Source organism: Heterodontus francisci, unplaced genomic scaffold, assembly GCF_036365525.1.
Source record: "Heterodontus francisci isolate sHetFra1 unplaced genomic scaffold, sHetFra1.hap1 HAP1_SCAFFOLD_526, whole genome shotgun sequence".
Classification (NCBI taxonomy): domain Eukaryota; kingdom Metazoa; phylum Chordata; class Chondrichthyes; order Heterodontiformes; family Heterodontidae; genus Heterodontus; species Heterodontus francisci.
The window spans coordinates 222,353-242,664 of NW_027141143.1; the positions used below are offsets into that span (position 1 = coordinate 222,353).

General features: G+C 46.1%; 1 protein-coding gene and 1 long non-coding RNA gene across 2 annotated transcripts in view; one reads left to right on the plus strand and one right to left on the minus strand.

The window, feature by feature from the left end:
• Positions 1 to 20,312, minus strand: part of LOC137362243 (uncharacterized) — a 199,592-nt gene that overhangs the window by 74,701 nt on the left and 104,579 nt on the right. The gene's annotated exons all lie outside the window — the stretch shown is intronic.
• Positions 5,107 to 20,312, plus strand: part of LOC137362240 (zinc finger protein 235-like) — a 34,620-nt gene continuing 19,414 nt past the window's right edge. The window contains exons 1-2 of the mRNA XM_068026686.1: positions 5,107 to 5,344; positions 17,526 to 17,649. The gene's annotated coding sequence lies outside the window, so the exon portion shown is untranslated. The remainder of the gene's footprint in view (positions 5,345 to 17,525; positions 17,650 to 20,312) is intronic.

The window sequence follows — 20,312 nt, forward strand, 5'->3', positions numbered from 1 at the left end:
CGGGGGGACAGTATAAAATTAAAGGCTCTCCCATTTAAGACAGAATGACAGTGAAATTTATTTCTCTCAGAGAGTCGTGAGTCTGTGGAACTCTCTTCCCCGGACAGCAGTGGAGGTCGGGTCATTGAATGTTTCTAAGGCAGAGGTAGACAGAGTCTTTACAAACAAGGGAGTCAAAGGATATCGGGGGTTGGCAGGAAAATGGAGCTGAATCCATAAACAGATCAGTCATGATCTTGTAGAATGGCGTAGCAGGCTCGAGGGTCTGAATAGCCTACTCCGGCTCTTAGATCATGTGTTCATATGTTCGTACATAGGTCAGACTGAGAGCAAGGGAGAGAATTAAAATGAGAAGAAACAGGAAGCGCAGGGCCATGCTTGCAGACTGAAGGGAGATGTTCCACAAAGCAGTCACGCAGTCTGTATTTAGCCTCCTCAGTGTAGAGGAGACCACAATTATCTACCACTGTGTAGTGTGAGGACACCTGGTGATAAAACTGTCTCTGCTCAAGAAATTTCTCAAAGAGAACATGCCCTCTTCTAATTTTTTTCTGTGGTATTTTAAGATGAAACTATACCATATAACATTTTGATGTCTTAAAAATATACAATCACCCCCATCACAGAATATAACCCCAGTTTCTCACATGGCAGACAGGGGCACGCAACATGATACTAACAGGAACTAATAGGTTCACCACTTGTGCATTACCTACAGTAGCATCAGACCAGGAATCAGACACTGTTATCAGACCTGGACTCATCCAATTGCCCCAGGAGGATTTTTATTCCAGTGTTTGATCTGGGTGAATGGCACAGCAGCTCGAAGGGCCAAATGGACTCCTCCAGCTCCTATTTCTTATGTTCATTAAACCTCAGTCTGGTTCCTCTCAAGCTGCTGAGTGAATGAATTAAATCTTTCTTGACAAATCACCAAGATACCAGACTACAATTCATGCCCGAAACATCATTTATTGGTTACAAATCACATTTCAGTTAAATCTGAGTAGGCACATTGTGGGCATGCATTAAATGTACCATCTACAAGGTGCACTGCAGCAACGCACCAAGGCTCCTTAGACAGTACCTTCCAAACACACAACCCCTACCATCTAGAAGGACAAAGGCAGCAAATGCATGGGAACACCACCACCTGCAAGTTCCCCTCCAAGTCACACACCATCCTGACTTGGAACCATACCGCCATTCCTTCACTGTCGCTGGGTCAAAATCCTGGAACTTCCTTCCGAACAGCACTGTGGGTGTACCTACCTCACATGGACTGCAGTGGTTCAAGAAGGCAGCTCACCACCACCTTCGTAAGGGCAATTAGGGATGGGCAGTAAATGCTGGCCTGGCCAGCGATGCCCACACTCCACGAATAAATGAAAAAAACACATATAAATGTGACCAGAGTTAACCAGCAGTTGAGCGAATATAGGGAGAGTATTTCACAAAAACAAGTAACAAATGCAAGGGTGAGTGGCCAAAGATCAAAAAGTCTGAAAATTAGTGGCTGAAGACAAAAAGTCAGAATTTTTTTCTGACAAGGAATCATGTAATTATAGCACTTTTAATGAAGCAAACTAGTTGTGTCATGGTAATTGTGTACAATTTTGCATATGTAATGAATAAAATTACACTGTACTCAGAATACAATTTCATGAGACTTACCTGACAGCTGATAATTGGTTTTACGTAGCTTCATGTTCTCAATATCCGGCTTCTGTCTATTTATAGATTTTTCATGTAAAAGGTGTTCTGTGAAGATGTGTCAACTTCACTGGAAAGCAACATTTAGAAGCATACTAGACTGCACATTCTGGCACCTTGGTAAGTGATGTGTTAAAATGAGTAGGTATATAAATTAATAAAAACTAAACATTTAACAGACGTTGACAATCCAGACACTTGACGATAAGTGGGGTCATTTTTCTTACTTTGTGCTGCGTTAATCACCTGAATGAAGCAGAAAGCAAAACCAGGTGCACGACAGCTTTTCCAGATAATCTTAAACAATGTCAAACCACACATTGAAAAAAGATGGCCAGAGTTATACTCCTTGCTTTGCATCACTAAGGTGCAAAAACCAGCTTCACAGTGACTCAAGGTTTACAGTGTGACTGGGGCAGTAGACAGTGAAAGTGGAGATGAACAATGAATGGAATTCAGCCACACACCTGAGCAAACCGATAAGTGGAAATTCCAGATCACTTCAGTTGCTGCAATGCACAGGACACATGAAGTGTATACAACTCATGCTCACTGCAGGATATTCACATTCAGTAACCAGTTTGTGCAGTGTTTTCAGAAATTACTTTGTATGGACACAGCAGTGTGTGTCTAAACATACAACTTCGGAGCAGGAGTCGGCCACTCAGCCCTTCAAGCCTGCTCTGTCATTCAATAAGTTCATGTCTGAACTGATTATTCTTCATTTCCAACTACCCCCAATAACCTTCCACCTCCTTGCTTATCAAGAATCTATCTACCTCTGTCGTAAAAATATTCAAATGTAAATGGAAGCAAGTTTCAAATTCCTATTGACAGACCAATGTTTTTGCTGCAGACCAGCGACTTGCCAGCTACTGATCCTGCACCATTAATTTTAAGCCATGTCAAATGAGCTGTGTCAGGTCTCAGGTGGTCTCTGCTAAGATATCCCATGAAGGCAAAAACAAACATTGGGAATTGGTCTGTGTATAAACACGCCTTCTTTTTGGAAATTTACAGAACACTAACACACAGAAGTTGTGGAGGAGTATGCAGATCCACCCACTTACTATCCTGCTTCAAGTTCCTTTCCACCGACTATAAAAAATAAACACAACTTAAAAACAGGTAAAAAGACCACCGAGCAGTTTTGTATTTGGTCAACTATTAAAAAAGAACATCAGAACTGATTACTTTAATTTTTGTCAAAGCCGGTCACGGCCGGAAAGGGAGAACCTTTTGGTGGATTTCCAAAATCCCAATGTTGGAAATCTGCTGTTTCATGGACATTTCTCAGGCCTGAGTTACTTGTGAACTCGCTGGTGTGTCAGCAGGTTGGATGACTGAGTGAATCCCTTCTCACACTTTGAGCAGGTGAATGGCCTCTCCAGAGTGTGACTGCATGGATGGGTTTCCAGCTCAAATGGATAATTCAATCCTTTCCACAGTTCCCATATTTACATGGTTTGTTCCCAGTGTGACTGCACTTGTGTTTCGACAGGCCCGATGATCGGCTGAAACCTCTTCCACACACAGAACACGTGTACAGTTTCTCCCCACTGTGATCAGTGCTTTTTCCTTCTATGTTCAAAATGCAGTGATATTTGGGTTACGATAAATTGGGCAACTCCTTCAGAACCCGATCAAATGTTTGCTTTGCATTTCACAACTGCAAATCCTCCTCTTCTAAAACCCTGTGAAATTGCTTGAAAATGGAGAAAATGTCTGTGAGAGAAGCCACAAAAACACAAAGGCAGGTTGTGAAATGGAGCTGAATGAATCTGGTAATTCATGGGACTGGCAATAGGAAAAAGTGACCATGAAAGCTGCTGGATTGATGTACAATCCCATTTGGTTCAATAATGTCCTTCAGGGAAGGGAACCTGCCAACTCGTCTGGTCCTACACAAGACTCTGCCCTCTATAGGAGGAAGGAGGGAGAGGGAAAAAAAGAGAGGAGGGTGATTTTTTGTATGTGCAATTGGACCAGAACTTTGAACAGAACCTCCCAAACCCTCAACTTCCATCATGTAGAAGGACCAGGGTAGCAGGTGTATGTAAACACCATCACCTCAAAGTTGCCCTCCAAGTCACACACCATCCTGACTGTCTGACATCCAGTATTGGATGAACAGAAATTTCCTCCAATTAAGTATTGGGAAGTCTTCACTTCCTGCCATGAACTTCACTCCCTCGGCACCAACTTTATCCTTCTCCCTGGCAACTGTCTCAGGCTAAACCAGACCATTCATAACCTTAGTATCATATCTGATCCCAAGGTGAGCTTCCAACTGCATATCAGCACCATCACTCAGACTGCCTAGTTCCACGTCAGTAACATCGCCAGACTTCACCACTGTCTCAGCTCATCTGCCTATGAAACTTACATCCATGTATTTGTTACCTCTCAAATTGACTATTCTAACACATTCCTGGCCAGCATCCCACATTCTACCCTCCATAAACTTTAGATCATCCAAAACTCTGCTGCCTGTGTTCTTACTCGAACGAAGTCCTGTTCACCCATCACAACTGTGCTCACTGACCTACACAGGCTCCAAGTTAAATAGCACCTCAATTTTAAAATCCTCATCCTTGCTTTCAAATCTCTCCATACCCTCACGCCTCACTATCTCTATAATCTCCTCCAGCTCCAGCAGACAGAGTTTCGAAACACTCAGCAACACAACTCCAGTGAAACATCCTCGGAGGAAAAGAGGGTGCAGTGTGTGATGCAACTCACAAGGACCTTGTCCGCCGCCATCACTCACACTGCTTGGCATTGCGCTTCCGCGAAAAGTAGTTCGGCACTGCGCATGCCTGGACTCCAATGCCGTGAACCGTGAACATTTTTTTTTCACGCCGATAATGTTGGGTTGAAGCCCCGCCATTGAACTTCCCAATATAAGCGCTGGAAGGGAGTGGGAGAGCGGAGAGTCATCGCAAATGACGAGACAAAGGGCATCGGAGGAAGCTGGGAAGATAAGCTGTGATTGAGCATGAAACTGAATGCGGTGATTGAAGCGGTGATCACGGGAGGGAGCAGGGACCTGAATGCGACCATTGAGGCGGTTTGGATTTAATTTGTGTTTTGTGTCAAATTCAGCAGCACCATCTTTACTCCTCGATGAGGCTGCATTTGCGCATGTACCAGTGATGCAGGACCTATTTGGTTACGTTGCCAGCAAACGCGTCGTTAATATATGTTCTCTGTTTTGTACCATTTTATTTTTCTGAGTATAAAACATGAACTTCCCGTCCATTCTCCGACTGGTAAATGGCAGCCTATACTGGCCAGAATGCACCGCGCGCAGAAATACGGCCTATCTCCACCCCAAGAACCGCAACACGCAGGCGTCAGAAAACTCCGCCCCACGGAGTCCGCTTGTCTGAGTCGAGCGTGCGTGGTGCGGCTCCCGGAAGTTGAGCGCAGCTTCAGTAACACCGAGTTTCAACGGCTCTCAGGCCCCGAATCAGAGCCGCCGAGTTCGGCGGACGTGCGGCGAGAGCCCCGGGGAGGCCAGAGGGGCCGCATTAAAGTGATGGTGCAGCGATTTCTCTATCCGAGCCGCCACTTCCCAGTTTCTTCTCCCATTTCCACCGAGTCAGGAAGCCTGTGAGTTGATTGGCTGGTAAGTTTTGGAACTTTGTTTCACTTTCTCCAAAGTTAGGAAGTTTGTCCAAGGAGCTGGAAATTAAACATTCCAGTTTTCATCAGAATAAGGGGCAGCTTCCTGAGATTTAACTGACACCAATAGAAGGGAAGTGAGTAGCCGATGAGCCGTCTTTTATTTTTAAGTATTGAGGTTTATTATTTATTTATTTAGAGATACAGCACTGAAACAGGCCCTTCTACCCACCGAGTCTGTGCCGACCATCAACCAGCCATTTATGTTAATCCTACATTAATCCCATATTCCTACCACATCCCCTCAATTCCCCGACCACCTACCAACACTAGTGGCAATTTACAATCGCCAATTTACCTTTCAACCTGCAAATCTTTGGCTGTGGGAGGAAACCGGAGCACCCAGCAGAAACCCACGCCGTCACAGGGAGAACTTGCAAACTCCGCACAGACAGTACCCAGAATCACTGGAGCTGTGAGGCTGTGGTGCTAACCACTGCGCCGCTTGGAGTTGCAAGTTTATTATCCAATAGCCAGAGGAATTGCAGGGCTGCTCCAACCTCTGCAGTGCACATCCTGTGCGATAGTAAACAGAAAACATGGCAGGCTATAAGCTAGCCAGGAAGGATCTAAAGGGAGAGCTAAGAAGAGCAAGGAGAGGACACGAGAAGTCATTGGCGGATAGGATCAGGGAAAACCCTAAGGCTTTCTGTAGGTATATCAGGAATAAAAGAATGACTAGAGTTAGATTAGGGCCAATCAAGGATAGGTTGATAGGTAAATTGGCCATTATAAATTGTCACTAGTATAGGTAGGTGGTAGGGAAATATAGGGACAGGTGGGGATGTTTGGTAGGAATATGGGATTAGTGTAGGATTGGTATAAATGGGTGGTTGATGTTCGGCACAGACTCGGTGGGCCGAAGGGCCTGTTTCAGTGCTGTATCTCTAATCTAATCATAATCTAATCTAGTGGTAAGTTGTGTGTGGAACCAGAGGAGGTAGGGGAAGTGTTAAATGAATATTTTGCGTCAGTATTCACAGTAGAGAAAGAAAATGTTGTCGAGGAGAATACTGAGATTCAGGCTACTAGGCTAGATGGGATTGAAGTTCACAAGGAGGAGGTGTTATCAATTTTGGAAAGTGTGAAAATAGATAAGTCCCCTGGGCCAGATGGGATTTATCCTAGGATTCTCTGGGAAGCTAGGGAGGAGATTGCAGAGCCTTTGTCCTTGATCTTTATGTCGTCATTGTCGACAGGAATAGTGCCGGAAGACTGGAGGATGGCAAATGTTGTCCCCTTGTTCAAGAAGGGGAGTAGAGACAGCCCTGGTAATTATAGACCTGTGAGCCTTACTTCGGTTGTGGGTAAAATGTTGGAAAAGGTTATAAGAGACAGGATTTATAATCATCTTGAAAAGAATAAGTTCATTAGCGATAGTCAGCATGGTTTTGTGACGGGCAGGTCGTGCCTCACAAACCTTATTGAGTTTTTCGAGAAGGTGACCAGCAGGTGGATGAGGGTAAAGCAGTGGATGTGGTGTATATGGATTTCAGTAAGGCGCTTGATAAGGGTCCCCATGGTAGGCTATTGCAGAAAATATGGAAGTATGGGGTTGAAGGTGATTTAGAGCTTTGGATCAGAAATTGGCGAGCTGAAAGAAGACAGAGGGTGATGGTTGATGGCAAATGTTCATTCTGGAGTTTCGTTACCAGTGGTGTACTGCAAGGATCTGTTTTGGGGCCACTGCTGTTTGTCATTTTTATAAATGACCTGGAAGAGGGTGTAGAAGGGTGGGTTAGTAAATTTGCGGATGACACTAAGGTCGGTGGAGTTGTGGATAGTGCCGAAGGATGTTGTAGGGTGCAGAGGGACATAGATAGGCTGCAGAGCTGGGCTGAGAGATGGCAAATGGAGTTTTATGCAGAAAAGTGTGAGGTGATTCACTTTGGAAGGAGTAACAGGAATGCAGAGTACTGGGCTAATGGGAAGATTCTTGGTAGTGTAGATGAACAGAGAGATCTTGGTGTCCAGGTGCATAAATCCCTGAAGGTTGCTGCCCAGGTTAATAGTGTTGTTAAGAAGGCATATGGTGTGTTAGCTTTTATTCGTGGGGGGATCGAGATTCGGAGCCACGAGGTCATGCTGCAGCTGTACAAAACTCTGGTGAGACCGCACCTGGAGTATTGCGTGCAGTTCTGGTCACTGCATTATAGGAAGGATGTGGAAGCTTTAGAAAGGGTGCAGAGGAGATTTACTAGGATGTTGCCTGGTATGGAGGGAAGGTCTTACGAGGAAAGGCTGAGGGACTTGAGGTTGTTTTCGTTGGAGAGAAGGAGGAGGAGAGGTGACTTAATAGAGACATATAAGATAATCAGAAGGTTAGATAGGGTGGATAGTGAGAGTCTTTTTCCTCGGATGTTGATGGCAAACACGAGGGGACATAGCTTTAAGTTGAGGGGTGATAGATATAGGACAGATGTCAGAGGTAGTTTCTTTACTCAGAGAGTAGTAGGGGCGTGGAACGCCCTGCCTGCAACAGTAGTAGACTCGCCAACTTGAAGGGCATTTAAGTGGTCATTGGATAGACATATGGATGAAAATGGAATCGTGTAGGTCAGATGGTTTCACAGGTCGGCGCAACATCGAGGGCTGAAGGGCCTGTACTGCGCTGTAATGTTCTAATAAGTAAAGATCGGGGCTCGAGGCCCTTACTTACCTGGGAGCGGAGCGACGACTGGCGGACCTGTGAGGAAGCTGATCCAGAGCGGCGACATGCTCCCTGTGTCTCTCGGCGTGCGCTGAGACTCGAAAGATGGAAAAAAAGGACTTAGAGTGATATCACGGGAAATTTTCAAGGTGACGGAAAGCGTCATGGACGGGAGTTTTAGAGAAGTGGTTACACCCAAAGTGCAGGCAGATAGATGGGTGACTGCTAGAAGGCGGAGGCAGTCAGTGCAGGAATCCCCTGTGGCTATCCCCCTCTCTAACAAGTATACCGTCTTGGATACTGTTGTGGGGGTGGCCTATCAGGAGAAAACAGCAGCAGCCAGAGCAGTGGCACCACGGTTGGCACTGTTGTTCAGCAGGGATGGACAAAGCGCAGAAGAGCAATAGTTATAGGGGACTCTATAGTCAGGGGCACAGCTAGGCGCTTCTGTGGAAGTGAAAGAGACTCCAGGATGTTATGTTGCCTCCCTGGTGCCAGGGTCAAGGTTGTCTCTGAACGGACAGAGGGCATTCTGAAGGGGGAGGGTGAACAGCCAGAGGTTGTGATACACATCGGTACCAATGACATAGGCAGGAAGAGTGATGCGGTCCTGCAGGGGGAGTTTAGGGAGTTAAATATTAAGTTAAAAAACAGGACCTCTTGGGTTGTAATCTCTGGATTACTCCCTGTGCCACGTGCCAGTGAGGCTAGAAATCGGAAGATAGTGCAGCTAAACACGTGGCTGAGCAGCTGGTGTAGAAGGGAGGGTTTCAGATATCTGGACCATTGGGCTCTCTTCAGGGACAGATGGGACCTGCACAAGAAGGACGGGTTGCATCTAAACTGGAGGGGCACTAATATCCTGGCTGCAAGGTTTGCCAGTGTCATTCGGGAGGGTTTGAACTAGTGTGGCAGGGAGGTGGGAACCAGAGCAGTAGGACAGCTAGTGAAGTAAATGAGGAGGACATAGTAAATAAGGCCAGTAGGACTAAGAGGTAGAGCAGGCAGGGAGATGTTGCTGAGCACAGCGGGACTGATGGTCTGCAGTGCATTTGTTTCAATGCGAGAAGTATAACGGGTAAGGCAGATGAACTTAGAGCTTGGATTAGTACTTGGAAATATGATGTTGCTATTACAGAGACTTGGTTGAGGGAAGGTCAGGATTGGCAGTTAATTGTTCCAGGCTTTAGAAGCTTCAGGTGGGATAGAGGGGGATGTAAAAGGGGTGGGGGAGTTGCATTACTGGTTAAGGAGAATATCACAGCTGTACTGCGGGAGGACACCTCAGAGGGGTCATGCAGCAAGGCAATATGGGTGGAGCTCAGGAATAGGAAGGGTGCAGTCATGATGTTGGGGGTTTACTACAGGCCTCCCAACAGCCAGCGGGAGGTAGAGGAGCAGATATGTAGACAGATTTTAGAAAGATGTAAAGGTAACAGGGTTGTTGTGGTGGGTGATTTTAACTTCCCCCAATATTGACTGGGACTCACTTAATGCTAGGGGCTTGGATGGGGCAGAATTTGTGAGGAGCATCCAGGAGGGCTTCTTGAAACAGTATGTAGATGGTCCAACTAGGGATGGGGCCATTCTGGACCTGGCATTGGGGAATGAGCCCGGCCAGGTGGTCGAAGTTTCAGTGGGGGAGCATTTCGGGAGCAGTGACCATAATTCCATAAGTTATAAGGTACTTGTGGATAAGGATAAGAGTAGTCCTCGGGTGCAGGTGCTAAATTGGGGGAAGGCTAATTATAACAATATTAGGCAGGAACTGACAAATTTAGATTGGGGGCGGCTGTTTGAGGGTAAATCAACATCTGACATGTGGGAGTCTTTCAAACGTCAGATGATTAGAATCCAGGACCAGCATGTTCCTGTGAGGAAGAAAGACAAGTTTGGCAAGTTTCGGGAAGGTTGGATAACACGGGATATTGTGAGCCAAATCAAAACGATAAAAGAAGCATTTGTCAGGGCTGGAAGGCTCGAAACAGATGAAGCACTTGAGGAATATAAAGACAGTAGGAAGGAACTTAAGCAAGGAGTTAGGAGGGCTAAAAGGGGGCATGAAAAGTCATTGGCAAACAGGATTAAGGAAAATCCCAAGGCTTTTTATACATATATAAAGAGCAAGAGGGTAACCAGGCAAAGGGTTGGCCCACTCAAGGTCAGAGATGGGAATCGATGCGTGGAGCCAGAGGAAATGGGCGAGGTGCTAAATGAGTACTTTGCATCAGTATTCACCAAGGAGAAGGACTTGGTGGATGATGAGCCTAGGGAAGGGAGTGCCGATAGTCTCAGTCATCTCATTATCAAAAAGGAGGAGGTGTTGGGTGTCTTGCAAAGCATTAAGGTAGATAAGTCCCCAGGGCCTGATGGGATCTACCCTGGAATACTGAGGGAGGCAAGGGAAAAAATTGCTGGGGCCTTGACAGAAATCTTTGCATCCTCATTGGCTACAGGTGAGGTCCCAGAGGACTGGAGAATAGCCAATGTTGTTCCTTTGTTTAAGAAGGGTGGCAAGGATAATCCAGGAAATTTTAGGCCGGTGAGCCTTACGTCAGTGGTAGGGAAGCTATTGGAGAGGATTCTTAGGGACAGGATTTACTCCCATTTGGAAACAAACGCACTTATTAGCGAGAGTCAGCATGGTTTTGTGAAGGGGAGGTTGTGTCTTACTAATTTGATTGAGTTTTTTGAGGAAGTGACGAAGATGATTGATGAAGGAAGGGCGGTGGATGTTGTCTATATGGACTTTAGTAAAGCCTTTGACAAGGTCCCGCATGGCAGACCGGTGCAAAAGATGAAGTCACACGGGATCAGAGGTGAGCTGGCAAGATGGATACAGAACTGGCTCGGTCATAGAAGACAGAGGGTAACAGTGGATGGGTGTTTTTCTGAATGGAGGGATGTGACCAGTGGTGTTCCGCAGGGATCAATGTTGGGACCTTTGCTGTTTGTAGTATATATAAATGATTTGGAGGAAAATGTAGCTGGTCTGATTAGTAAGTTTGCGGACGACACAAAGGTTGGTGGAGTTGCGGATAATGATGAGGATTGTCAGAGGATACAGCAGGATATAGATCGGTTGGAGACTTGGGTGGAGAAATGGCAGATGGTGTTTAATCCGGATAAATGTGAGGTAATGCATTTTGGAAGATCTAATACAGGTGGGAGGGATACAGTAAATGGCAGAACCCTTAGGAGTATTGACAGGCAGAGAGATCTGGGCGTCCAGGTCCACAGGTCACTGAAAGTGGCAACGCAGGTGGATAAGGCAGTCAAGAAGGCATTCGGCATGCTTGCCTTCATCGGTCGGGGCATAGAGTGTAAAAATTGGCAAGTCATGCTGCAGCTGTACAGAACCTTAGTTAGGCCACACTTAGAATATTGCGTGCAATTCTGGTCACCACACTACCAGAAGGACGTGGAGGCTTTGGAGAGGGTACAGAGGAGGTTCACCAGGATGTTGCCTGGTCTGGAGGGCATTAGCTATGAGGAGAGGTTGGAAAAACTCGGATTGTTTTCACTGGAACGACGGAGGTGGAGGGGCGACATAATAGAGGTTTACAAAGTTATGAGTGGCATGGACAGAGTGGATAGTCAGAAGCTTTTTCTCAGGGTGGAAGAGTCAGTTACTAGGGGACATAGGTTTAAGGTGCAAGGGGCAAAGTTTAGAGGGGATGTGCGAGGCAAGTTTTTTACACAGAGGGTGGTGAGTGCCTGGAACTTGCTGCCAGGGGAGGTGGTGGAAGCAGATACGATAGCGATGTCTGAGAGACATCTTGACAAATATATGAATAGGAAGGAAATAGAGGGATATGGGCCCCGGAAGTGCAGAAGTTGTTAGTTTCGGCAGGCATCAAGATCGGCGCAGGCTTGGAGGGCCGAATGGCCTGTTCCTGTGCTGAACTGTTCTTTGTTCTCTTTGTGCTTTGTTCCAAACACGTGACCTGTTCCTCTTTGAAGGACAAAGACAACAGACACATTGGGACATCACCACCTGCAAGTTCCCCTCCAAGTCACTCACGATCCTGACTTGGAACGATATCACAATTCTTTGTTTGTGATTGGTTGGTTAAGTAACAACTGTTAGTCAATTTAATTAGCTTTAAAAAAATAAGGGGAAAGTTGTTTTTTGTTTGAAAAAAGACCTCGAGTGATAAAGTGAGTTCTGAGAGTGTGTTTTTTTTCAATTCGAGTAATTTAGATTGTCATGGGTAGTGTTTGGAGTAGAACAAGCCTCTCGTGTAATTAATATTTTTTAAAGGGAGTAACTAATTAATCTAAAGGTAAGTCATGGCAGGAGAGCTCAGCCCCGTGATGTGCTCCTCCTGCGCGATGTGGGAAATCAGAGATGCTTCCAGTGTCCCTGACGACCATGTGTGCAGGAAGTGGATCCAGCTGCAGCTACTGACTACCCGCATTATGGAGCTGGAGCTGCAGGTGGATTCACTGTGGAGCATCCGCGATGCTGAGGACATTGTGGATAGCACCTTTAGAGAGGTGGTCACACTGCAGGTAATGGCTGCACAGGCAGAAATGAGATGGGTGACCACCAGATGGAGTGGTAGGCGCAGGCAGGTAGTGCAGGAGTCCCCTGTGGCCATCCCCCTCTCAAACAGATAGACCACTTTGGATACTGTTGGGGGGAATGACCTCCCAGCGGAAAGCAGCAACAGCCAAGTTTGTGTTACCACGCATGGCTCTGCTGCACAGCAGGGGAGGAAAAGGTCTGGAAGAACTATACTGATAATGGATTCTATCGTAAGGGAAACAGATAGGCATTTCTGTGGCGACAAACATGACTTCAGGATGGTATGTTGCCTCCCTGGTGCTTGGGTCAAGGTAGTCATGGAGCGGCTGCAGGACATTCTGAAGGTGGGGGGTGGCGAATAGTCAGAGGTTGTGGAACACATTGGTACCAAAAACGGAGGTAAAAAGAGGATGAAGACCTGAAACAAGAATTTAGGGAGCTCGGTAGCAGATTAAAAAGCAGGACCTCAAAGGTTGTAATCTCTGGATTACTCCAGTGCCACATGCTAGTGAGTATAGGAATAGGAGGATAGAGCAGATGAATGCGTGGCTGAAGAGATGGTGCAGGAGGGAGGGCTTTAGCTTCCTGGATCACTGGGTCTGTATCTGGCAAAGGTGGGACCTGTACAAGTTGGACGAACATCCTTGCTGGGAGGTTTACGAGTGCTGTTGGGGGCAGTTTCAACACATTTGGCAGAGGAATGGGATACAGAGTGGAGGTATAGGAGCGGGTGATGCTCAGTCAAATATAGCAGAGAAACTGAGTCAGTCTGTTCGGCAGAGCAAATATAGACCTGTTAAGGCACAAGTGACAAATGCAAGGCTGGATTGCATTTATTTTAATGCAAGACAGATGAATTGAGGGCTTTGATTAGCACATGGGATTATGATATTGTTGCTATCACAGAGACATGGTTGAGGGAAGGGCAGGACTGGCAGCTCAATATTCCAGGCTATAGAATCTTCAGGTATGACAGGAGAAGGGATAAAAGAGGAGGTCGCATTGCTCTGTTGATGAAGGAGTCAATTACTGCAGTAAGGAGGGATGATATCTGAGAAGGTTCTTCAAATGAGGCCAGATGAGTCAAACCTAAAAACAAAAAGGGGGCAATCACTTGGCTGGGTGTGTACTGCAGGCCTCCAAACAGTCAGGGAGAGATAGAGGAGCAGATATGTAGGCAAATCTCAGAGAGGTGTAAAAATAATGGAGTAATAATAGGAGAGGATTTCAACTTAGCTAATATCAGCTGGGATGGTCTCAGTGTAAAAGACTTAAAGAGGGCGGAATTCTTAAAATATATACAGGAGACTTTTTTGAGCCAGTACATAGAAAGTCCAACAAGAAAAGGCGCAGTACTGAACCTAATCCTAGGGAATGATGCTGGACAAGTTGTAGAAGTGTCAGTGGGGGTGCATTTCGGGGATAGTGACCATAACTCTAAGACAAAGGCGGGCTGGAAATAAAAGTACTGAATTGGGGGAAGGCCAATTTCAATATGATAAAACAGGATCTGGCCAAAGTGAACTGGGAGCAGCTACTTGTCGGAAAGTCTACATCAGACCAGTGGGAGTCAAAGAGGAAATAGTGAAGGTTCAGAGGCAACATGTACCCGTAAAGGTGAAGGGTCGGACCAACAAGTCCAGGGAACCCTGGATGTCAAGGGATAGCGAGGATTGGATCAGGGAAAAAAAAAAAGGAGGCTTCTGGCAGATTCAACGTGCTGAAAACAGCGGAGGTACTGGAGGAGGATAGAAAGTGTAGCGGGGGTACAAAGAAAAGTAATTAGGAGAGCAAAGAGGGGGCATGAAAAAACACTGGCGGGCAAGATCAAGGAAAATGCTGAGGCATTTTCTAAGTATATTAAGGGCAAGAGGATAACCAGTGAAAGAGTGGGGCCCATTAGGGACCAAAGTGCCAATCTGTGTGTGGAGCCAGAGGACATAGGTGAGGTTTTAAATGATTACTTTGCATCTGTTCACGATGGAGAAGGATGATGTAGGTGTAGAGATCAGGGAGGGGGATTGTGATACACTTGAACATATTAGCATTGAATGTGAGGAAGTCTTAGCTGTTTTAACGGGCTTAAAAGTGGATAAATTCCCAGTCCCAGATGAGATGTATCCCAGGCTGTTATGTGAGGCAAGGGAGGAGATAGCAAGGGCTCTGACATAAATTTTCAGATCCTCTCTGGTCACAGGAGAGGTACCAGAGGACTGGAGGACTACGAATGTGGTGCCATTATCAAGAAGGGTAGCAGGGATAAACCAGGTACTGACAGGCCAGTGAGTCTAACATCAGTGGTTGGGAAAATATTGGGAAAAATTCTGAGGGACAGGATTAATCTCCACATGGAGAGGCAGGGATTAATCAGGGATAGTCAACATGGCTTTGTCAGGGGGAGATCGTGTCTAACTAACTTGATTGAATTTTTCACGGCAGTGACGAGGTGTGTAGATGAGGGTAAAGCAGTTGATGTAGTCTGCATGGACTTCAGTAAGCTTTTGATAAGGTCCCACATGGGAGAGTGGTTAAGAAGGTCAGAGCCCATGGGATCCAGGGCAATTTGGCAAATTGGATCCAAATTGGCTTAGTGGCAGGAGGCAGAGGGTGATGGTCGAGGATTGTTTTTGCGAGTGGAAACCTGAGTCAGTGGTGTACCACAGGGATCGGTACTGGGACCCTTGCTGTTTGTAGTGTACAGTAATGATGTAGACGTGAATATAGGAGGCATGATAAGTAAATTCGCAGATGACACGAAAATTGGTGGTGTTGTAAATAGTGAGGAGGAAAGCCTTAGATTACAGGACAATATAGATGGGCTGGTAAGATGGGCAGAGCAGTGGCAAATGGAATTTAATCCTGAGAAGTGTGAGGTGATGCATTTTGGGAGGACTAACAAGGCAAGGGAATATGCAATGGATGGGAGGACCCCAGGAAGTACAGAGGGTCAGTGGGACCTTGGTGTACTTGTCCATAGATGACTGAAGGCAGCAGCACAGGTAGATAAGGTGGTTAGGAAGGCATATGGGATACTTGCCTTTATCAGCTGAGGCATAGAATGTAACAGCAGGAAGGTTATGATGGAGCTGTATAAAACACTAGTTCGGCCACAGCTGGAGTACTGTGTACAGTTCTGGGCACCACACTATCCGAAGGATGTGGTTGCACTGGAGAGGGTGCAGAGGAGGTTCACCAGGATGTTGAATCGGCTGGAGCATTTCAGGTATGAAGAGAGATTGAAAAGGCTGGTGTTGTTTTCATTTGAGCAGAGAAGGCTGAAGGGGGACATGATTGAGGTATTCAAATTGATGAGGGGCATTGATAGGTTAGATAGGAAGAAACTTTTTCCATTAGTGGAGGTGTCAATAACCAGGGGGCATAGATTTAAGGTAAGGGGCAGCAGGTTTAGAGAGGATTTGTGGAAAGAAAATTTCACCTAGAGGGTGGTTGGAATCTGAAAAGCACTGCCTGAAGAGGTGGTAGAGGCAGGAACCCTCACAACATTTAACCAGTATTTAGATGAGCACTTGAAACACCATAGCAGACAAGACTATGGGCCAAGTGCTGGAAAATGGGATTCGAATAGTGAGGTGCTTGATGGCCGGCACAGACACGATGGGCCGAAGGGCCTGTTTCTGTGCTGTATAACTCTCTGACTATTTCCAGCACAGGAGGAGGCCATTCCGCCCATTGTATCTGTTCATCCCACTTTCCAGTTGTTAAGACCTCAGAGATTGTCAATATGAAAAATATGAGATATGAATCCCCAGACCACACTAATAAATTACACAAGATTTCACATTTTCAGTCTTTTGTTCTAATAACTAAACTAAAAGAAATCCCCAATTATCTGAATAGCACTTTGATTGTAAATTGTGGTGTCAGCTATTTCCAAAGATATTTTCTTTACTTATTCAACACTTGACTATCTCACACCACACTGAAACATTACACAGTCCTTTTTGATGACAAAAGCCTTTGCAGTTACAAGTCCCAAATTCCTGCCAATGGTGGGGCTGCTCCGACCTCTGGACTGCACATCCTGTGTAATGTGCCAACTCCAGATAACCATTTGTGTAGGAAGTATCATTGGGGGAGGTGGTGACATCGGGGTAATGTCACTGGAACATGGGTTCGAATCCCACCACGGCAGATGGTGACATTTAAATTCAATTAATAAATCTGCAATTAAAAAGCCATCTGGTTCATGAGATGGGAAATCTGCTGTCCTTACCTGGTCTGGCCGACATGTGACTCCAGATCTACAGCAATGTGGCTGACTCTGAAATGCCCTCTGAAATGGCCGAGCGAGCCTCTCAGTTGTCAAGGGCAGTTTGGGATGGACAATAAATACTGGCCGAGCCAGCAACACCCACATCACATGGATGAAGATAAAACAAGTTGCAGCAGCTCGAGCTCCGGTTTTCGGAGCATGAACTGCAGCTGGTGTCACTGCGGTGCATCCATGAGGTGAGAGATTTGTGGACAGCACGTTTATAGATATGGTCACCCTGCAGCTTAAGAGTATGCAGGGAGAGAGGCAATGGGTGGCCAACTGACAGTCAAGAAGAAACAGACAGGGAATGCAGGAGAACCCTGAGTGCATCTCACTCTCCAACCAGTATTCAGTTCTGAATACTGATGAAAGTGATGGTTCATCTAAGGAGTGCAGCCAGAGTCAAGGCCATGGCAGCACAGTTGGATCAGCTTCACAGAGGGTCACAAAGCTGACTGAATGAGCAATAGTGATAGGAGATTTGATCGGGGAATACACAGGCGTTTCTGCAGCCGCAGACGTGAATCCAGGCTGGTGTGTGGCCTCCCTCAGGACAATGTACAGCAGGGTGCATGGACAGTCATCCTGGGCCAGGAAGCAGGAGGAGAGAATGTTGTGAATTTCTATCCTGGACTGACAGTGATGGTTTTTGTAAACTCCTTTTACAGGGGCTTAGAAGCAGGGGATGTGCAGATGGGGAATCTCGAGCCAAACATCACATCAAGATCTGACAGAGTCACTCGATACATCAGGACCTGAATATCATCGGCCTTTGAATGTGGAAGGAGAAAGGTTTGTCTGTTCTGTCTGTGGGAAAAGATTTCAGGTATCAGTGAGACTGGAAAAGCACTGAGATACACAAAGCCCTGGTTGGACCACACCTGGAGTATTGTGTTCAGTTCTGGGCACCACACCTTCGGAAGGATATAATGGCCTTGGAGGGAGTGCAGTGTAGATTTACCTGAATAATACCTGGACTCGAAGGGTTAAATTACGAGGAGACATTACACAAGTGAATCAGTCATTACAGCACAGAAGGAGGACATTGAGCTTTTTGATTCCATCCCAGCTCTCTGTGGAACAAACCGGTCAGTCCCATTCCCCCACTCTTTTTTTTTTAGAATTAGAATTAGCACATTACAGCGCAGTACAGGCCCTTCGGCCCTCGATGTTGCGCAGACCTGTGAAACCATCTGACCAACACTATTCCATTTTCATCCATATGTCTATCCAATGACCACTTAAATGCCCTTAAAGTTGGCGAGTCTACTACTGTTGCAGGCAGGGCGTTCCACGCCCCTACTACTCTCTGAGTAAAGAAACTACCACTGACATCTGTCCTATATCTATCACCCCTCAACTTAAAGCTATGTCCCCTCGTGTTTGCCATCACCATCCGAGGAAAAAGACTCTCACTATCCACCCTATCTAACCTTCTGATTATCTTATATGTCTCTATTAAGTCACCTCTCCTCCTCCTTCTCTCCAACGAAAACAACCTCAAGTCCCTCAGCCTTTCCTCGTAAGACCTTCCCTCCATACCGGGCAACATCCTAGTAAATTTCCTCTGCACCTTTTCCAAAGCTTCCACATCCTTCCTATAATGCGGTGACCAGAACTGCACGCAATACTCCAGGTGCGGTCTCACCAGAGTTTTGTACAGCTGCAGCATGACCTCGTGACTCCGAAACTCGATCCCCCTACTAATAAAAGCTAACACACCATATGCCTTCTTAACAGCCCTATTAACCTGGGTAGCAACCTTCAGGGATTTATGCACCTGGACACCAAGATCTCTCTGTTCATCTACACTACCAAGAATCTTCCCATTAGCCCAGTACTCTGCATTCCTGTTACTCATTCCAAAGTGAATCACCTCGCACTTTTCCGCATTAAACGCCATTTGCCATCTCTCAGCCCAGCTCTGCAGCCTATCTATGTCCCTCTGTACCCTAGCACATCCTTCAGCACTATCCACAACTCCACCGACCTTAGTGTCATCCGCAAATTTACTAACCCACCCTTCTACACCCTCTTCCAGGTCATTTATAAAAATGACAAACAGCAGTGGCCCCAAAACAGATCCTTGCGGTACACCACTAGTAACTAAACTCCAGGATGAACATTTGCCATCAACCACCACCCTCTGTCTTCTTTCAGCTAGCCAATTTCTGATCCAAAGCTCTCAATCACCTTCAACCCCATACTTCCATATTTTCTGCAATAGCCTACCGTGGGGAACCTTATCAAACGCCTTACTGAAATCCATATACACCACATCCACTGCTTTACCCTCATCCACCTGTTTGGTCACCTTCTCGAAAAACTCAATAAGGTTTGTGAGGCACGACCTACCCTTCACAAAACCGTGCTGACTATCGCTAATGAACTTATTCTTTTCAAGATGATTATAAATCCTGTCTCTTATAACCTTTTCCAACATTTTACCCACAACCGAAGTAAGGCTCACAGGTCTATAATTACCAGGGCTGTCTCTATTCCCCTTCTTGAACAAGGGGACAACATTTGCTATCCTCCAGTCTTCCGGCACTATTCCTGTCGACAATGACGACATAAAGATCAAGGACAAAGGCTCTGCAATCTCCTCCCTAGCTTCCCAGAGAATCCTAGGATAAATCCCATCTGGCCCAGGGGACTTATCTATTTACACACTTTCCAAAATTGAAAACACCTCCTCCTTATGAACCTCAATCCCATCTCGCCTAGTAGCCTGAATCTCAGTATTCTCCTCGACAACATTTTCTTTCTCCACTGTAAATACTGACGCAAAATATTCATTTAACACTTCCCCTATCTCCTCTGATTCCACACACAACTTCCCACTACTATCCTTGATTGGCCCTAATCTAACTCTAGTCATTCTTTTATTCCTGATATACCTATAGAAAGCCTTAGGGTTTTCCCTGATCATATCCGCCAATGACTTCTCGTGTCCTCTCCTTGCTCTTCTTAGCTCTCCCTTTAGATCCTTCCTGGCTAGCTTGTACCTCTCAAGCGCCCTAACTGAGCCTTCACGTCTCATCCTAACATAAGCTGCCTTCTTCCTCTTGACAAGCGCTTCAACTTCTTTAGCAAACCACGGCTCCCTCGCTCGACAACTTCCTCCCTGCCTCACAGGTACATACTTATCAAGGACACGCAGTAGCTGCTCCTTGAATAAGCTCCACATTTCGATTGTTCCCATCCCCTGCAGTTTCCTTCCCCATCCTACGCATCCTAAATCTTGCCTAATCGCATCATAATTTCCTTTCCCCCAGCTATAATTTTTGCCCTGCGGTATATGCCTGTCCCACCCCATCGCTAAGGTAAACCTAACCGAATTGTGATCACTATCACCAAAGTGCTCACCTACATCTAAATCTAACACCTGGCCGGGTTCATTACCCAGTACCAAATCCAATGTGGCATCGCCCCTGGTTGGCCTGTCTACATAC